At 42.5% G+C, this 20,701-nt stretch overlaps 1 protein-coding gene and 1 long non-coding RNA gene across 2 annotated transcripts in view; both read right to left on the bottom strand.

Annotated features, from left to right (window-relative positions):
- LOC129473671 (uncharacterized) overlaps positions 1 to 20,701 on the bottom strand; it is a 167,196-nt gene that overhangs the window by 1,630 nt on the left and 144,865 nt on the right. The window lies entirely within an intron of this gene.
- LOC129473448 (uncharacterized) lies at positions 817 to 11,565 on the bottom strand. The gene is made up of 2 exons (XR_010119231.1): positions 1,821 to 11,565; positions 817 to 1,458 (listed from the first exon to the last, which is right to left on the bottom strand). It is a non-coding gene; the product is annotated as an uncharacterized lncRNA (long non-coding RNA).

Below are 20,701 nucleotides of genomic sequence, written 5' to 3' on the forward strand. Positions count from 1 at the left end.
CCAACTTAACCTTTCTGTTAAATAACTGTTTATATCACTGTTTATCATTCCTAATGCCAGTATTGAAACAGGAGCTGATAAAACAGCTCCATGCAGCCCTATCACCATTTTCCTCTCAGAAAAGGTATGAATTTGTGAAGGAGCTGCTATCTGTTGTCCTTGTGTAAGTAAGATAAAGGAGTTACAAAATGGGCGTACTCTACTTACAGTCAATATGAGAAGTCCCACCTGAGATTAGCCCTTGGAAACTGTAAATTAAAATGAAAACATTGTCTGGAAACAGTCACTTGGTCTCAGCCCAGAGGAGGGCAGGGAGAGGTACTTCTGGGAAGTTAGCTGCCCCTCCTGGGTCAGCCACCCCAGCCCCTTTCCCTGATGCCCCCAGAGTGCCAAAAATGTCACCCTGAGGGGCCGCTCCTGGGCTCACACAGTTGGGCTTTCCAGCCCCCTGGAGCATCAGTGGTGTCCAGGCAGGGACCCCCATACAGGCCTTGGGGCCTCAGTTTGTCTAAGGTGAATCCACCCTTCAGGCCTGTTCTGCAGAGAGCCCCGCTGCATATGAAGGCCTTCAGGAGGCCAGCAACCCCGGTGGTAGCCTTTGGGTGGTCCCTGTCTCACTGAACTAGGGTGCTAGGCTTACAGCCTTACCACCTCATGCGACCCTGAATCCCCAAGGCAGGATATGCAGCACCTGGCATACAGAAAATGGGCTGTCAATGCTGAACAGACGAAGGCACAAATGTTCACTTTCCTATCTGAAATGTTCTCACCTAAACCCAGTAAGTTAGAACCAAAATGCCAAAGTAACCACATTCCTTTCTTTTCTTTTTTTTTTTTTTTTTGAGACGGAGTCTCTCTCTGTTGCCCAGGCTGGAGTGCAGTGGCACGATCTTGGCTCACTACAACCTCCGCCTCCTGGGTTCCAGTCATTCTCCTGCCTCAGCCTCCCGAGTAGATGGGACTACAAGCATGCGCCACCACACTAGGCGATATTGAGAGACTATCTTTTGTCTTTGAGCATGTTCACGGGGGTCTTATATGAAAGTATTTCTTCCAAACAAATACAATGCTTTCCCCAAGGGCCTTATGGTTGATTACATTTTCTCCATCACACCAGCATCTAGAAATGGCCTCTGCCCTGCCAGCAACATTCTTCTGACCCTCTCCTCGGTGACACATGGGCTTTGCAGTCCTTTTCACACTTTACCACTGAAGCCACACAGGAATATTTCTCCTTCACTCTTGATACATTAAATGGCTGGCGTATTCCAACAATTGTTCCAGTGTGCAGGCCTCCTCTAGGCCATGGACTATTTGCTTTGCAGTTAACTAGAAACACGATGCAGTGCAGCGTTAGGCAAATTAACTGGAAGGGCCTCCAAAGGCCATCTCAGCAGGGGAGAAGGTGAGCAAGTTGAACGTACGCCTTCCTCTGGTTATGCTTTCATCAGAGGATCTCTGGGAAAAAGGGAAAGACTTTTAAGTATTCTACATATAAAAGATCTATAACTATCCATTGCCTCATTCACCAATAATTAATTGATCATCTATTATATGCCAGGCAGTGAGCTTTATTGCCAAAAGGCGGGATAGGGGGAAAACAAAGATAAATGAGATTGAACAAGTAAATTTGATGAGAAAATCATAGAGACAAGATCCATCTAGGAATAAAATGAAACTAACCACAGGTGGCTGGCACCTAAACTGACTTAAACGACATTATCGAGAATAGGAGACAGAGAAATGGCAAAAAGTGCATATACAGAGAAGCCAAAGCCTGATAGCAAAGGCTATGGAACAGACGCCAAGAGGTAACTTACCCAGAGAAGATGGAAAGTCAGGCCCCTCCAGAACATGAGCTCTGGGAAGAGAACGGTTCCTGGGAGCTGAGCTAAGCAGAGGGCTGCTTGTTGTCTTTGATTCATACGTGGATGGATGGATGAGAGGATAGGAGGATGGATGGATGGATGGATGGATGGATGGATGGATGGATAAGTGAGATAGGAGGATGGATGGATGGATGGATGGATGGATGGATACGTGGACGGATGGATAAGTGAGAGGATAGGAGGATGAATGGGTGGATGGATGGATGGATAGGTGGATGGATGGATAAATGAGAGGATAGGAGGATGGATGGATGGGTGTACGAGTGGCAGTGACTGAGGCATGAATTCTCCTTGAGCTAGGACTCTCACATGCACATTTCATAATCTGCATTATTTGACCACAATTATATTGAATTTTAAGGTTTAGGCTTTTCTAACACAATTAGTATATTTTAATTTATTTGCTCTGAAGAGAGCAATCTAAGAAAAAAATGCAGCAATGGTGCAATAATCCTGAATATCTAGCCACATTTATAAGATGTCCAACCTCAGAAGGCTAGAATGCCCTTAGCAGGATTCATATATTTTGTTGCAATATTATCAGCTTTTCTGTAAGGCTCCTATTAGCATTTTCACTTGTCGAAATATGCAATCTTTTTTAAAAATATAATATAGGAAAAATTATAACTGACTTTATTTTTCCAGAAAAGCAGCAAATCCAGTTTTCAACTCCATGTTTTTCTTCAGCTAGAAGACTTTAAGAGCTTCCGATTCTAAGTGGCAGTCCATCTACATTTTCAGTTTTCTGTCTGAGCACTAAAGTTTACTACAACACTTTCTGTTTTACAAAGAGATAGGGGAAATAGACACCTGTTACCTGAGAAGCAAGGCTGGGATTGAAACCTGCCAAATGTGGCTGGGCGCGGTGGCTCACGCCTGTAATCCCAGCACTTTGGGAGGCTGAGGTGGGCGGATCACGAGGTCAGGAGATCGAGACCATCCTGGCTAACACAGTAAAATCCCGTCTCCACTAAAAATACAAAAAATTAGCCGGGTGTGGTGGCGGGCACCTGTGGTCCCAGCTACTCGGGAGGCTGAGGCAGGAGAATGGCATGAACCCGGGAGGCGGAGCTTGCAGTGAGCTGAGATGGCGCCACTGCACTCCAGCCTGGGCGACAGAGTGAGATTCTGTCTCAAAAAAGAAAAAAAAAAAAAAGAAAGAAACCTGCCAAATGTTGTCCACAGACACCCTAGAAGTTTAGCCGACCACTGTGGTGCATAGGGGTAATAAGTGCTGAGAATGGGAGGTCTCTCACTGGTTCTTGGCATCAGCGACTGGACTTCTATGGCCTAGGAACTAGATTGCAGAAGTGTGTCACTGATGGGTCAAGCCACCCTTGGAAAGAAGATAATTCCTGTTTCTGTTCCATAGAGTAGACTTTAACTTTCCATCCTGGAAAACACGTGGGATTCAATAATTGAAAGCACCTTCGTTCAGTTTTCCTGTTTATAAAGGACATGTGACCTGCATTCAGAAGGCTTCCTTTATACCAAAACCTGTGGTTTATCTGCCGTCTGGTTTTCTATAAGTCACTTACCTTCTCTGCACCTGACTTTCCTCATCCAGACACGGAAGGTTAATTTGCTTAGTGACGTGGTATCGTGTGTTCCACGTGCACGAACTCTTTGTACCCATATAGACTCTTCCCTTCCTAGCTCTCTTCCTCCCAGGGTTCTACCTTCTGGAGGAGATTGCATTAGGGGGTTGGAAAAAGGCAGAGATAATGAGGAAAAATAGGCAGACCCCCGAAGTGGGGAAGGGCAGGAAAAGCGGCAGGGCCCGCCACCTTGAGCCTGGGAGGGGGCAAGGCTGCAGAGGAACAAGCAGAAACGTGCCTAGGGAGGCAGAATCCCCGCCCCAGGGTCCCAGAGCAAGGACTCCTGAACCCACACAAGGCATGGAAGCCATGACACCGCAGGCTTTCAAGGAGAAAATTCCCCAAAGGTTGAATCCGCGTGAGACCCCTGGAAAGCTAGGACATTTCCTTGAGTCGGGAAATCACCCCAAAAATAACTGAGAACAAATTCCTAGTTGACACCATAGACCAGGGAACAGAGTGGAATCAAACCCTCTGGAAGTGGGACTGATTTAAGGAGAACAACGGAGCAGGACGTTTTGCAGGCAGGAACGTTGCAGCGAAACACTCACACCTGCGAAGTATAACTGGTGGATCAACACTGGACGCCACAGGCCTCTGCGAGATAAGCAGTACTGAGTTGCAAAATCTAAAATGGCATGCAAACGTCTTCATTATTTGACGGCAAAACAGTTTGACAGACGTACGTTTTTAGTCTTGTGCTCAGCAGTCTCTATGATGGCGAGGAGGGCATTCACTTACCCAAGGACCTCTTCCAAGTTTCTCTGGGATGTTTTTAAGATGAAACACACTCCACAACAGAGTAGGAAAGTTTAAGAGGACTTGGCATTTTGAGATTAAATTGTCTCTACTAAAGGAAAAAAATATAAAACCTCAAACACAAATCAGGCAAAGTAGTAAGGCTTTAATTCAAAGGAGCAAAAACTTTCTGTTCTGCATGACAGGATTATGCTCTAAGAAGAAAATTGGCATCAGTCTCCGAAGTCTCACAGCCTGCTGGCCTAACTTACTACGAGGGATAGAGCTCATGGGCATTTGCTCATCTTACAACCAAACCTCTCCACGTAAAGTAACGCCGACAACTGCTCACAGGAAATAAGAAACTGGATCCAAAACATTTGAAGTGTTTTTATTTGGACAGCGGGTGGGCGAGGGCAGGGATTGGATGGAATGCTGTGTGTGCGTACACGCTGATGAGTTCCTTTGTAGATAACAGTTTAGTTTTAGTTTAAAAAAATATAGATATATATAAAGAGCAAGCAAGAGGGAGGGAGATCATCAGGAACTGTTTAGACTGAGAAAACTCCAGCAATCTGGTGCCACACGCATTTTCCAAGGGGATTTTCATATGAACCGGTCATGTCCAATGCATCCTCTGCGGCAGTGCCTCCCCCACGCAGACCGCCCACACACAGGACTTTAATGATCTGGGGCACATTCCTTTACTGCTCTGTCTCAAAAAAATGTATAAGATGCCTAACAGATGATAGATCTACAGCAGACAAAACCAGTGACTGCCCCTGGCAGGGGGCCCGTGAACCACATCAGGCGCAGGTGATCTCCACGTGGCTCACCTTTCTGATCCTTCAGAGAACAGACACTAGAAGATGCCTCCTCAGAGCACTGAGAAGGGCAAAGCCCCCTGGCTTCGACATTCCGGGACATTCCAGGACATTCCGGGAGCTCTGTGGAAGGAGAAGAACTGAAGCCAGCCTTAGGTCCATTTTCTATCAAAAGTAAACTCACTTCACATGTTCTCCTGGTACAGGACATGCTTCATTTCTCTAACTGCCCTGTGTTAAGAAACCTCCTTCTCAGATGGGGTTAAAAGAAAGCAGAAGCTCTCAACCAGAAAGTGAGAGGAAAGATGTGCTCATCAAGTCATGCATTTGCTACAAGACACAAAGCTCGCTCTTTCTCGTTGAACAGGAGCAAGTGATAGCGTTCCGAAGGTAGATCGTGTTCAGAGGGCAAACGGCGGAATTACCCTAGGAAAAGGAGGATGACCGATATCTTCTCATCGCATCTTCAACACAGCCACCAAAAGACAGGGATGGAAGGAACTTCCCCGGCCCCAGAAAGAATGTTTTCAGATGGAGAGTCATAGGATACACTTAATTTGGCAGAGGTTGAGGACTTCTTTCATGCATGTTGGTCAAATTATGAGAAAAATTATTCTAAATTAAGTAGACAGAACCTAGCTAGTTCACTGTTCAACTTCTTTGGCCTCCTGACCTGGGGGTGCAGGGTTTGGGTTGCGAATACTCACACTGACTGGAAACCTACGTTCTGTAAACTGACAAGCCATGACCTGGCTTTGTCCTGCTCCTCTGAATGGGAAATCAGCCCAGTTAGTTTTGCTACAGAATAAACCAACAAGAGCTAGTGATTTCCAGCAATAATTTGGTTAGCAGCTTGGGCTGGACTAGGCCAGGCCATGCTGCTGCTCTGGACCAGGCTCACTCACATACCTGAAGCCCACCAGCTGGCTGAAACTGGCAACGAGTTAGCCTGCACTCGTCACAGGGGGCCTGAGTGGGCTCTGTGGAAGCCCCATTTCAAAGCCCAGCCTGGACATTTCTGGCACATTTTATTGGCTAGAATAAGTCCACAAAGTCAAATGATAGTGAATAATCCTTCCTTCCTGAGCTACAAAGTCACAATGCAAAAGAGTGTAGCTACAAGGAGGAGAGTAATTTGCAGCCATTTTGGCAATCACTGCAAAAATGAGAAAAGCCACCTGTATTCATTTGCCAGGCTCGCCATAACAAAATATCAGACTGGCTGCTGCAAACTACAGAAATGTATTTTCTCACAGTTCTGGTGGTTGGAAGTCTTAGTTCAAGGCATCCGCAGGGTCAGTTTTGCTGGCCTCGGCTTGGCCTGCAGACGGGGCCATCTCCCTGTGTTCTCACATGGTCCTTCTTCTGTGTATCTCTGGTATCTCTCTGCATGTCCAAATCTCCTCTGCTTATGAGGATACCAGTTAGATAGGTCCACCCCAACAGCTTCATTTTAAATAAATTACCTCTTTAAAGGCCTATCTCCAAATAGTCATACTCTAAGATATTGAGGGTTAAGGCTGAATTCTGGGAGAACACAACTTAGGCCAATACACCACCAATATCAGAAACAATCAAAGATGTGGGAGTGTCATCCTTATGGGGCATAGTCAGTAATAGTACCATACCGTAAAAGTACATTGGTGATGGGAGATAAAAATGAAATCTTTTTTTTATTATACTTTAAGTTCTGGGGTACATGTGCAGAAAGTGCAGGTTTGTTACATAGGTATACATGTGCCATGGTGGTTTGCTGGACCCATCAACTCATCATCTACATTAGGTATTTCTCCTAATGCTATCCCTCCCCTATGCCCCCACCTCCTGACAGGCCCCAGTGTGTGATGTTCCCCTACCTGTGTCCATGTGTTCTCGTTGTTCAACTCCTACTTATGAGTGAAAACATGCAGTGTTTGGTTTTCTGTTCTTGTGTTAGTTTGCTAAGAATTATGGTTTCCAGTGTCATCCATGTCCCTGCAAAGGACACGAACTCATCCTTTTTTATGGCTGCATAGTATCCCATGGTGTATATGTGCCACATTTTCATTATCCAGTCTATCATTGATGGGCATTTGGGTTGGTTCCAAGTCTTCGCTATTGTGAACAGTGCCACAATAAACATACGTGTGCATATGCCTTTATAGTAGAATGATTTATAATCCTTTGGGTATATACCCAGTATTGGGATTGCTGGGTCAAATAGTATTTCTAGTTCTAGATCCTTGAGGAATCGCCACACTGTCTTCCACAATGGTTGAACTAATTTACACTCCCACCAACAGTGTAAAAGCATTCCTATTTCTCCACATCCTCTCCAGTATCTGTTGTTCCCTGACTTTTTAATGATTGCCATTCTAACTGGTGTGAGATGGTATCTCATTGTGGTTTTGATTTGCATTTCTCTAATGACCAGTCATGATGAGCCTTTTTTCATATGTTTGTTGGCAGCATAAATGTCTTCTTTCGAGAAGTCTGTTTATATCTTTTGCCCACTTTTTGATGGGGTTGTTTGTCTTTTTCTTGTAAATAAGTTTAAGTTCCTTGTAGATTCTGGATATTAGCCCTTTGTCATATGGATAGATTACAAACATTTTCTCCCATTCTGTAGATTGCCTGTCACTCTGATGATAGCTTCTTTTGCTGTGCAGAAGCTCTTTAGTTTAATTAGATCCCATTTGTCAATTTTGGCTTTTGTTGCAATTGTTTTTGGTGTTTTAGTCATGAAGTCTTTGCCCATGCCTATGTCCTGAATGATATTGCCTAGGTTTTCATGGTTTTAGGCTTTACGTTTAAGTCTTGAATCCACCTTGAGTTAATTTTTGTATAAAGTGTAAGGAAGGGATCCAGTTTTAGCTTTCTGCATATGGCTAGCCAGTTTTCCCAGCATCATTTATTAAATAGGGAATCCTTTCCCCATTGCTTGCTTTTGTCAGGTTTGTCAAAGATCAGATGGTTGTAGATGTGTGGCATTATTCCTGAGGCCTCTGTTCTGTTCCATTGGTCTATATATCTATTTTGGTGTTTTGGTAATAGTACCATGCTGTTTTGGTTACTGTAGCCTTGTAGTATAGTTTAAAGTCAGGTAGCAAGATGCCTCCAGCTTTGTTCCTTTTGCTTAGGATTGTCTTGGCTATGCAAGCTCTTTTTTGGTTCCATATGAAATTTAAAGTAGTGTTTTCCATTTCTGTGAAGAAAGTCAATGGTAGCTTAATCGGGATAGTATTGAATCTACAAATTACTTTGGGCAGTATGGCTATTTTGATGATATTGATTCTTTCTATCCATAAGCATGGAATATTTTTCCATCTGTTTGTGCACTCTTCTTATTTGCTTGAACAGTGGTTTGTAGTTCTCCTTGAAGAGGCCCTTCACATCCCTTGTAAGTTGTATTCCTAGTATTGTATCCTCTGTAGCAATTGTGAATGGGAGTTCACTCATGATTTGGCTCTCTGTTTCTCTGTTATTGGTGTATAAGAATGCTTGTGATTTTTGCACATTGCTTTTGTATCCTGAGACTTTGCTGAAGTTGCTTATCAGCTTAAGGAGATTTTGGGCTGAGACAATGGGGTTTTCTAAATATATAATCATGTCATCTGCAACAGAAACAATTTGACTTCCTCTTTTCCTACTTGAATACCCTTTATTTCTTTCTCTTGCCTGATTGCCCTGGCCAGAACTTCCAATACTATGTTGAATAGGAGTGGTGAGAGAGGGCATCCTTGTCTTCTGACAGTTTTCAAAGGGAATGCTTCCAGTTTTTGCCCATTCAGTAGGATATTGGCTGTGGGTTTGTCATAAATTGCTCTTATTATTTTGAGATATGTTCCATCAATGCCTAGTTTATTAAGAGTTTTTAGCCTGAAGGGCTGTTGAATTTTGACGAAGGCATTTCCTGCATCTATTGAGATAATCATGTGGTTTTTGTCATTGATTCTGTTTATGTGATGGATTATGTTTATTGATTTGTATATGTTGAACCAGCCTTACATCCTAGAGATGAAGCTGACTTGATTGTGGTGGATAAGCTTTTTGATGTGCTGCTGGATTTGGATTGCCTCTATTTTATTGAGGATTTTCGCATGATGTTCATCAAGGATATTGGCCTGAAATTTTCTGGGTGTGTGTGTGTGTGTGTGTGTGTGTGTGTGTGGTGTCTCTGCCAGGTTTTGGTATCAGGATGATGCTGGCCTCATAAAATGAGTTAGGGAGGATTCCCTCTTTTCCTATTGTTTGGAATAGTTTCAGAAGGAATGGTACCATTTCCTGTTTGTACCTCTGGTGGAATTTGGCTGTGACTCTGTCTGGTCCTGGACTTTTTTTGATAGGTAGGCTATTAATTAAAAACAAAATCTTAAATACAAAGAACAGAAGCCAGCACAGCACCGTCTTTATCAACTGCAGCTTGAATGCAGTAGTTCACCAGTTTGTCACGTCCCAAATCCCCTGAAACCTTCTACTGTACTATTCGCATCTATTTAATTTCACCCTATTCCTGCCATGTGGTCTACCTCCTCTCCTGAAAAATACCATCCACCGAAGCAGAGTTTAAATCAAAGGACACAGAGTGTAATGCATTTGTCTAACACAATTACTTTCTAGGCCTGATGTAAGTTGTTTGAAACCCAGTTGTACCCGGTCACCTTTGGCCTAGTTAAAACTTTTCCTCTCCGTGTGATTGTTTGAGATAAAGCCTGTTTGTTCCTCATCCCACTGACCCAAAACTCTGCACAGCCCACAGCTGCTGACCATGATAAAACATAATGGTCAGCCCAAGTCATGTAAATAAGCTCTTCCCCTTGCCTGTGCAATCCATAACCCCCACAGGAAGGCCCAAGGGATCACGCCCACGGCTTAGTCCCACAGGTCCCCCCTCTCTCTCTCCTTCTCTCTCTCACCCACCACCCATTGCTTGAGCTCCCTGCCACCTGCAAACTTCCCGTTGGCCTCCTGCTGGCACCCCTAACCTCTCTGTACCTGTGAGTAATAAATTTTGTCTGTTTTCACTTTCTCATTGTGTCTCACCAGACCCACATGTCCAATTCCCACATCAGGGTTCTCCTAAAAATGGCTGTCTTGGCTTAGGGCCACTCCAAGAAAGAGACCTCAAGACCAAATTAGAAAGAAACTGTAAGAATCACAACACTGGGGAATCTCAGAATTCTTTAAACCTGGAGTATCCTTAGGGAATCAGGAGAGCCCAGGTACCTGTGGAGTATCCACTATGCTCAAGGCAAATGCTCGGGCGATGCAAGAATCCAAGCCAGGCAGAGACGATGGGTCCTCCCAGCCCCCCAGGTACATAGAAGACAGATGGAGAATCACAGGGCCCCTCTTAGAGCTGAGGTTCCTGGGTAGGAAACCTCAGGAGTGTTTTTGTTTGTTTGTTTTGTTGTTTTTTTGTTTGTTTGTTTTTAATGATACAATTGCATCCTTGTGGCTAAAGGTCAAAATGAACCTGGGAATAAGGAGGTTTGACCCGCTCTGAGAATAAATTCATTTTTTGTTGAAAAGATATTCCCTTGGTGCTGTTAAGGACCTCTGAATATGTTCTCTGCCCTCTGGGTGTTCAGTTCCAAGTAACCCTTCTTGCCATGTGCATTTGGGACAGGCATGGGCATGGAATCTGATATGCTCTTTTCCCTGTAAGTCTTAAAAAACATCTGCTGCTCTAATAAGTAAGCCTGCAAGTTGCCAAAGCAAAATACAATACGAGGAAATAGAGCCCAGCGTTTGTCCCAGATCTGCTTTCTCATTTTTGCAGCAATGCCAGCCTTGTTTGATCAACATGGGAGAGCTGCTGTTGATTCATGCACCTGGCTCTTCCTCGTTTCTACTTAGAAAGAGCTTCCAGGAAGCTGGCCAAATACCTTAAGTCAGTACCTTGCTATTATGAACAGGAGAAGCAACAATGGAGAAAAAAGGGGTCCATATGTCATATAGTCATAAATGTTGGAATAAAATTAATACTTCTTTTGTCTCTCAGTGAAACTCTATTTACATTTTAGCCTAACTCAATATACTTCCACAGATGTGAAGTGCATAGAAGAGATTTTTCTTCTCCTTTTGTCTTCCAGGGAAGCATAGCAGCATCAGTCCATAAAACGTGGTGATAAAGGAGGGAATCTGTTTATAATCAGTAAAGCTCAGGGAACAGGAATATAGCAGAGATCCGTTCTGAGCCTGACTAGTAAGAAAACGGAGACACACAGAGCGAGCTGGCTTCTAATAGCTGGATTCTACCCACACTTAACTTTTTAAAGATGTTTTCCTTATTTATGAATTTTATAGGTGGGCCACATTGAAACTATGGAAAAGACATGTACATTTAAAAGCATTCTTAAATATCAGTCACCCTGTATCCATTATTGGTGAGCTGGGGGTTGGGCTTGTCACTTCGTAAGACTATGTTTCCTCTCCCACTTCCAGCAGAGTCCCCACATTTCTATGAAAATGGACTTCAAAGGACTCGAGGCTGGTGTGACCCACAAATTAATATTTTTCATGTAATACATTTGGTAAACTCACAATCACATAATGGATATATTTAATTAGAATGTTATGTCAACATGCAAACATAGCCATCGGGTTTCTACACATCTTATTGGCTTATGATGACTTAAGTCTTTTTTGTAGGTGGTTTTTGTAAACACTCAGTAAGGCATTCTAAAATGTGCCTAGTCCCGCTGTCTCTGCTGCATGGTGTCTGAGGAATGCTGAAGGTGTCTGTCGTTCGAGAATACACAGTGCCAGGCATCGGTCTGTGGGCAGCCCAAAGACTTGGAGTATTCTCACAATGGGGAGAGGGAGAGAAGCAAACTATTGTGGGTTCTGTGGAAAGCAGGTGCAATGGACGCCAGTAGCTGAAGATCAAGTTGCCAAGCAGCCCAGGGGAGAGCTGCCCTGATATGCCGCCCACAGGAGCTCGATCCTCAAAGATTATGTGAGTAAACAACAGACACTTCAGCCAGGGAACCAGGCTCTTGCTTGGACCTGCTTTCTATACCACGTGATGTCTCAAAACCAGAGCAAGACTGTCATGAGCCCTGTGCGGAATAGTGCCTGCGCTAACCACACATTCGCATTTCTAAGTGGCGGGCATAATGTTGAAAGCTCTCTGCATTCATTCACTCCCTCCTGACCCTATGCAATAGGACTTCTTAGTGGCTAACGCTGACTGGTATTCTTTTAATCCCTTACTTTCACTTTCTTCTCCTGAAAGACTTCTTCAGCAAAGGTGTGACCAGATAACAAGTAGCAACAACCACATGTTTGAAAATGGAAAGCAACTCTGCATGGGGTAAATACACCCTATGTCAATATCCAAGAGTTAATCCACCTTATTTAGGAAAAGATGAAGCCTTACAGAGTAGAATAGACAGACATCCAACTAACATTCCCAGAGGCAGCACCACATGTCTGGCACTGAGAAAGAATGCCCTTCCCTGCCTGGCCTCATGGGGATATTCTCCAGACCTCCAGACTTACCACTCTGCACTGCAGTCCTGGATCCTCTCCTGGCCCCTGTGGCTAACAGGTGTGTTTCCTGACATCTCCACAGATTTCCACCTCAGCTTCCATCTGGATACTTTGAGTCTCTCGACCTCTGGCCTTGGCTGCCCTCCTAGGGCCAGGTTCATCTCTCTTTCAGTTTCAAATAAACATGAACAGTGCTCAAGGTGCCAGCTCAGTAGACCTCTCCTACCTATACCAGGAAAGCCCCCCATGCAATCTGTCCTGGTGTCATTTTAAATTGGATACAAAAGGGCAACAGAGCCTTCATCCCTGAGTTGGGAGAAGCCACAGATCACCTTGTATAGGCTTTCATATGGTACAACAGCCACATGATAACAATGGTATGTTGCCACAAGTTATTAGATGGGTGAATGGATTCTCCCATCTAACAAAAGCAATAGTTGTTAAAGGTTTCCACCTTGTGCTAAGAATACCAAATACGGATATAGTTGGCAGCCTCTGAGATGATTCCCAATGATCCTTGGCCCCTGATATTCTCGCTGGGTGTAATTTCCTTCCATGTTGTGCTAAAGGTGGTGACCAATAACACACAGCAGAAGAGATGCTATGTCATTTCTAAGATTATGTAATTAGGAAAGACTGTGACTTCTGTATTGGGTTCTCTTTCTCTCTTTCCCTCCCCACTTGTTTGGAGGTAAGCTTGCTGATCTGCTGGGAGAGACCCACATGGTGAGGAACTGAAATCTCCAGCCAGCAGCCAGCAAGAATCCAAGGTCCTGCCAGCAAGCATGTGACTGAACTCAGAAGCCCAGTTGGGTCTTCAGATGTCACTGCAGCCTTAGCCAATGGCTTGACAGCAACTGCATGAGAGTCTTGAGCCAGAACCACCCACTGAGATGCTCCCAACTTCCTGACCCATGAAACTGGGAGATAACAAATGTTTGTTGTTTAAAACTGCTAAATTTAAGACAGCAATAATCTGCTATGTGGCAATAGATAACTAATACAATGAATTAATGTTAGCCTCCTAATTGTTTCAGGCAACTTATGACAATATCTTATCATTACTTAATGTTACTCTTAATAAAATTGTTCTTTCACTCATTATTTTATGTCTTATCTATCTAACCAGATTATTTGGACTTTCTGAGCAGACACAACTGTTTAACCCCAAATAAGATGGATACACGATGCAACAAGAATGCTGATAAATATTTGTCCATTGATTGCTTTGTAAAATCACATGTGAAACCACAGTGTCATCTGCAGAATGCTGAATGAGCCAGCATGATAGGACCACAAGGGGCGGATATCTGGGGGTGTTTCCCTGCGTCGTCCCTCTTACTCTGACCAACAGGACTCCCTTTCCCACCTCAGCCATTTGTCATTGGTGGGCCCTAATAAGCTCTAACCAGCCCTGGGCTGCAATAGGACATACCCTTGACTTATTTGCAGAGGCTAAATTTAGGCTGGTGAGAGAGAGGACTTGTGCAGAACCTTCTGTGAAGAATCCTCTCATTTCCCCCAGACCTTTGGGGCAAGACTTTGAGACTCCTGGCTGCTGGGCAGCCATGAGTGGATCTAAGAGGGAAGTCAATTGAGGAGACAGAGCAGCCAAAATGACAGCTTCTGAGGTGCTGGATTACACCTCATTTAAAGTCAGGACTGTCCATCTCAGCTCCTTTTGCCTATAAATGCTTATTTTCCTCTCTCTCTCTCTCTCATTGAATCCATTTCTGGCCAGGATTTTCTATAACTTGTTACTGAAGTGGACATAATTGATTTACATCACCTAAAATGTTCTTGATGTGTGTAATGCTGTTATATATGAAATACCTCATTCTAGAACTTTCTAAACCTTTTTACCTCAAGAAATTATGTGTGGGTTCAACATGATGGTGTCCTTTTACTAACTGATGATTAAGAAAATGACAGCAGATTAAAGTTGTATTTTATTCATTACAGTAGCATCTTTAGCCAAGCAGAAAATAATAACGCATCCAAATGTAGAGTGATGGTTATTTAGCTTCTAGGAGGTACTCAGAGCTCATGAGACTTTCAGTATTTTCATTTTGTGGCCTTATCCCTCTAGAAATACAAGACAAAGAAAGTAAAATTTGGAAACTAGGCTAGAATAAAGGTAGAGGTAGGTTAGAGAGTTTGAGAAATAAAGATTTATCAAGATATCCCTTGCTGCTAACACACAATCACAGGTACTTTCCCAAAGAAGCTGCAGGCCTGAGCCAGGCACAGAGCTGTCAGATGAGACTTAGTCATTTTCCCTGGAAATACCTCTCAGTGCAGACAAGAGGGTGCAGACACCTGAAGCTTGAGGGAGTGGAGCCAGAGCTAGAAGTTGGTGCTTCACCTTAAAAAAATCACGTGAGTTTCTCATTGTCTCATATTATATTTAATTGGTATACACTTGGCATTAGAAATTTAAATCTTCTTGTCTTTTTTCTTAATTGGCAAAATGCTAAGTGAAGAGAGCTAATGTCATATATCATGTCATTTAATTAGACATTTGTCTAAGAACAGAAATATTTAAACCACCGTGTTCATAAAATTACATCCTTACCACTGCATTCACCTGTTGAAGGATATGTTGGGTGCTTCCGGAAGTGTTGGCAATTATGAATAAACCTGCTCTATGTGTAGGTTTTTGTGTGGATGTAGGTTTTCAACTCATTTGAAATCCCGAGGAGTGTGATTGCTGAATCATATGTTATGAACTGAATTGGGTCCCCCTTCCCTGCCCAATTCATCTGTTGAAGTTGCAACCCCTAATGTGACTGTATTTGGAGATAGGGCCTTTAAAGAAGTAAGGTTAAATGAGGTCATTAGAGTGAGGCCCTAAGCCCACAGGTTTGGTGTCTATACAAATAAGAAGAAACACCAGCTATCCCCCATCCCCAGACCCCCACCCACCCAGGCACACACAGAGGAAAGGCCACATGAGGACACAGCAAGAAGGCACCGTCTGCAAGCTGAGGACAGAGGCCTCACCAGGAACCAGCCCTGCTGACACCCCCATCTTGGACTTCCAGCCTCCAGAACTTGTAAGAACCTAAGTTTCTGTTGTTTAAACCACTTAACCTGTGGTACATTTTTATGGCAGCTCAAGCAGACTAATGTAACACATGGGGTAAGACTATTTACTCACTGTAAATTCCTGCCAGCAATGAGAGTTCATACTATCTCATTGTTGTTTTAATTTGCAATTCCCTAATGACATATGATGTTGACCATCTTTTCATATGCATACTTGCCATCTGTATATCTATATATAGATATACAGATATAGATATCTATATATGTGTATACATATGCCATCTATATATATATATATATATATATACACACGTATATATATAGGTGTGAGTGTATGTATATATGATGTGTTTTTTCAGATATCTTTGGGTTGTTTTGCTTCTTTTTGTTGAGTTTTAAGAGTTATTTGTGTATTTTGGATACCAGCTCTTTAGCACCTATGTCTTTTGCAGATACTTTCTCCCAGTCTGTGGCTTGTGGGCACTTTTAAAATGATTTTTCATTCCCTTCACACAGGTTTTTATACAATTGAGATATAAATCACATATCATAAAATTCACCTTTATAAAATGTACGATTTCAGAGGTTTTTAGTATATTCACGAAGCTGTGCAAACATCACCACAATCTAATTTCAGAACACTTTTATCACCCCCCAAACCAACCCCACGCCCTGGAACACTTACTCCCATTTCACCTTCCCCTAATCTTTCAGCAACCACTCACATGCTCCCTAACCTTATGGATTTGCTTATTCTGGAGTTTATATGCTGGAATCATGTAGTTTCTGCTCATCTGACTCACTGATTTCACGTCCCATTAGAACCATAGTTTTTAATCAAACAATTAGCTGGATCTTCAGTGAAAACAAATGGTTTTAAGCCATTTCCTTCTTTGACAAGAGTTAAAGTTCCCAAGCCATGGAGTAGCTCAGGTCCCTGCAGCTCGCCGCCAAATCTGTGAGAAACTCTGTCCCCCTGTCAGCGGCATTTTTGGGAGGAGGGGCATGTTTCCTGCCTAGTGAACCTCTCATCAAGTTCCAGTCCAAATAAAGCTGAAAGAGTCTTCAGATCGGGAGGCCGGAGGGCGGGGAGCTTCTGGGAGAGCGACTCTGTCCATTTGTTGTTTCTAGTATGGGGCTTGCCAATCAAAGGAGCAAGTAAGCCAGGCCTAGCCCTGCACAGACTAAACAGCCAAAGGGCTGAGGATGGGAATTTGCTTACAAAGGGATTTCCTGCGTGGCTTAGAGGTCAGTGGCAGTGAGAAAAATTCAGTGGAGGGGCTTATTCTATGACTCAACATGTGTTCACGAATGTAAACCCCACCCTTGCATGTGAAGCTGTAAGCAGGACACCCAGGAGAGGGGACCCTTCACTTACCTCCACTGGTAAAGGTGCATCTAAGCAAAATATCACACTAAGATGGGAAAGGGATCCCAATTCAGACCCCAAGAGAGGATTCTTGGATCTCACGCAAGAAAGAATTTGAGGCGAATCCATAAAGTGAACGCAAGCTTATTAAGAGAATAAAGGAATAAAGGATGGCTATTCCATAGGCAGAGCGGTGGGATGGTCTGCTCAGCTGCTTATACTGATCCTTACTTCTTGATTATACGCTAAACAACAGGTGGATTATTCATGAGTTTTCCAGGAAAGGGGTGGGCAATTCCCAGAACTGAGAGTTCCTCCTTTTTTTTTTTTAGACCATATAGGGTAACTTCCTGACGTTGCCATGGCATTTGCAAACTGTCATGGTGCTGCTGGGAGTGTCTTTTACCAATAGCGTGCTAATGCATTATAATTAACATATAATGAGCAATGAGGACAACCAGAGGTTTCTGTGGTCACCATCTTGGTTTTGGTGGGTTTTGGCCGGCTTCTGTGCTGCAACTTGTTTTATCAGCAAGGTCTTTGTGACCTGTGTCTTGTGCTGACCTCCTATCTCATCCTGTGACTAAGAATGCCTGACCTCCTAAGAATGCAGCCTAGTGCGTCTCGGCCTCATTTTACACAGCTGCTACTCAAGATGGAATCCCTCTGTTTCAAACACCTCTGACAACACCACACGGGACACTGTACCCAGGTGTCCTGCAAAGCAACAAAACTAGATAGCATTCCCAGCTGCTTGGGGCTACATCTTTTAAGTTAAAAGAAGAAGAGAGCGCATACCATGGTATGGTGCTCAGAGAGATTATACCAGAATTTGCCTATTCTTTTTGTCAGTTTGTTTTCAAGTCGAACTGATTACTGGCAGAACTGTTTGACTAGATTTTAGTTCTTGTCAATGATCAAAAATTCATTCCTTATAGAACTGAAATAAATTGCCACATAAAATAGTCCAAAATCACCAAGTTATCCTATATTTAAAACATGTAAACCCTGGGATGTTAGACACTAAAAATCAGGACTTTGACTTTGGAAATCTTGAGATAAATGAGAAGCTCCCATTAGTAGGAGTAACTATCAAGAGTAACTAATTAGAATACATAATTGTGCTTTTACCAATACCTACCATCAAGGACAGTGATTCTTAAATAACCCTGGAACTTCTAAAGTATATAAAACCAATATGCCACCATAAGAACCAACAACGGCTTACAACAAGGAAAAATAAAAATTTGAGGTATGCAGTAACTATAATAAATTTCAAAAGAAATGCCAGTAAAACATGTCATACGGGTTGGGGAGTTGGCCCATGAGTTGAGCAGACTAGAATCTTCCCACAGCTGCCACTTACCTTCTCCCATAGACTTGACCTGCCTGCCTGGGCAACATGGCGTGTCAATAAAACATCTTCCAGGGTGGTGCATTTATTGCAATCCTTAAGCCAACATTGACAAGTCATTGTTACCCAAAGTACATTAGATGTCACTCTTGGTGTTGTACATTCTATGGGTTTAGACAAATATATAATGAATGTATCCACAATTACATTAATACTATCATACAGAACAGTTTCACTGCCCTGAAAATCTCCTGTAATCCTATTCACCCCTCCTTTCTTCTCCCTCCCTAGCCCTGAGCAAACTACCAATCTTTTTACTCTCCCCATAGTTTTGCCTTTTCCAGAATGTCACTTAGTTGAAATCATACAGTTTGGAGCCTTTTCAGATTGGGTTCTTTCACTTAGCAACGTGCTGATTCCTCCATATCTTTTCATGACATGATAGTTAATTTTTATTTTAGTGCTGAATAATATTCCATTGTCTGGGTGTGACAGAATTTATTAATCTGTTCACCTGTTGGAGGATATATTGACTGCTTCCAAATTTTGAAAATTTTGCATAAAGGGCTGCTATAAACATCCACATGTGGGTTTTTGCATGGGTAAATGACAAGGAGCATGATTGCTGGATCATATGGCCAGGGTACTTTCAGTTTTGTTAGAAACCACTAAACTATTTTGCAAAGTGGTTGTACCATTTTGCATTCCCATGGGCCATAAATGGGAGTTCCTGTTGCCCCATATCCTTGCCAACATTTGATATTGTCAGTGTTTTGGACCTTATAATAGCCGTGTAGGTGTATCTCTTGTTGTTTTAAATTAAAATTCCCTAATGGCATATGAAGTAGATCACCTTTTCATATACTTACTTGTCATTTGTGTATCTTCTTTGGTGAAGTTGCTGTTTCAGATATTTCTCCATACTTTCACTAAATTTTGCTGTAAAGTTAAAACAGCTATAAAAAAAAGCCAATTAAAAATTTAAATAATTCTGAAAAGGACAAAAAATACAAAATATAATACAATTCAGCTGACTTTTCAACCAGACCAGTGCCTCATATCCAAATGAATATTGTGCCACCAACCCAGTATTGTGTCTTCAAACTAGAGAATTATGAAAACATCATGAATAATAATTTTTGAAGTTTCTATTTTTAGTAAACATTTGATTTACTTGTCAAAACATAATTTCCCCTGAAAGCCTTCTTGAACTCTTTTCTGAGCTGAGTGAGTGACTTTTCTCTCTGATCTGAGAGCATCCTGGGCATATGCATCACAGAAGCTTCCCACTGTGGAGTGATTGTGGGGTTCCTGTCTGGCTCTGCTAGAAGACTCTGAGCTCCTGGAATGTAAGGTCAGCAACTTGCTTCTCTCTGTCTCCCAAGGGCCTAGCAAAGAATCTAGTAAATAACTGCTTATTGGATTAATAACTGAGTAAGTACGTTTATGTACATGCATAAATGCAGCTACGACTATGACTATTGTAATCACCTTTCCCTAATTAATCTAAAAAAGCCAAAGCTGCTTCACACATGACTGAAACGTAGTGCATATTTAGGAAACAATCTCTTTTACTGAAGAGCTTAGTGAAACTATTCTATATTGAATTAATCAGAGAGAAATGCATATAGTAAGTCACGGTGAATACATCATAAAGTGTAATGTAATATGTTAAATAATTACTTTCTTTACTGTAAAAGTCATTTTAATATATTTAAGTATGTAGCATCAGCTGCTAAGCAGAGGCTCTGCAGGGTCTTTACTAAAGAGCAATTTGTAATCAACTATTTGTGAAATTGTTCTCACATGGTTAACAAGAATTACATACTGGGTTCTAGACAGAAATATAATTATAACTAAGTATCATCAGGCTGCACTTTGGTCCACTTCGTTGTAGCTAAAGGTGACTCAATGCTGACCATTTACATCCTCATTGTTCCTATATAGGAATCATGTCTGACATTGGAATCATAAGGCTTTTGCTTAAGACTTACTTAAGATGTTCTTCAGACCCTGAATTCCAGTGGGAATTGCTGATGCCAACCAGAGTGAAAATCCCCATGAGGAACCAAATCGGCATGAGAATGCAGTTTCTTCATCCCCTCATCCCATGACTTCACCCTACGCTCTTTGACCAGTCAACAATCCCCACACCTTTGTCCATTCCAAACCCCTGAAGATCCCTAGCCCCGAATTCCTTGGAGAAGTGGATTTGAGGTTTCCTCCCATCTCCTTGTTCAGCTGTGCTAAGATTATTAAACTCTTTCTCTGCTGCAGCCCCCATTATCTCAGTGTTTTGACTTTCCATGAAACTGGCCAATGATGTTTCTGTTTCTACAGAAGAAATTGAAAAAATATATATATATCTATACATCTTTTTTGAAGCTCTTTACGCTACCAATACG

Source organism: Symphalangus syndactylus, chromosome 23 (assembly GCF_028878055.3).
Source record: "Symphalangus syndactylus isolate Jambi chromosome 23, NHGRI_mSymSyn1-v2.1_pri, whole genome shotgun sequence".
NCBI classification, from domain to species: domain Eukaryota; kingdom Metazoa; phylum Chordata; class Mammalia; order Primates; family Hylobatidae; genus Symphalangus; species Symphalangus syndactylus.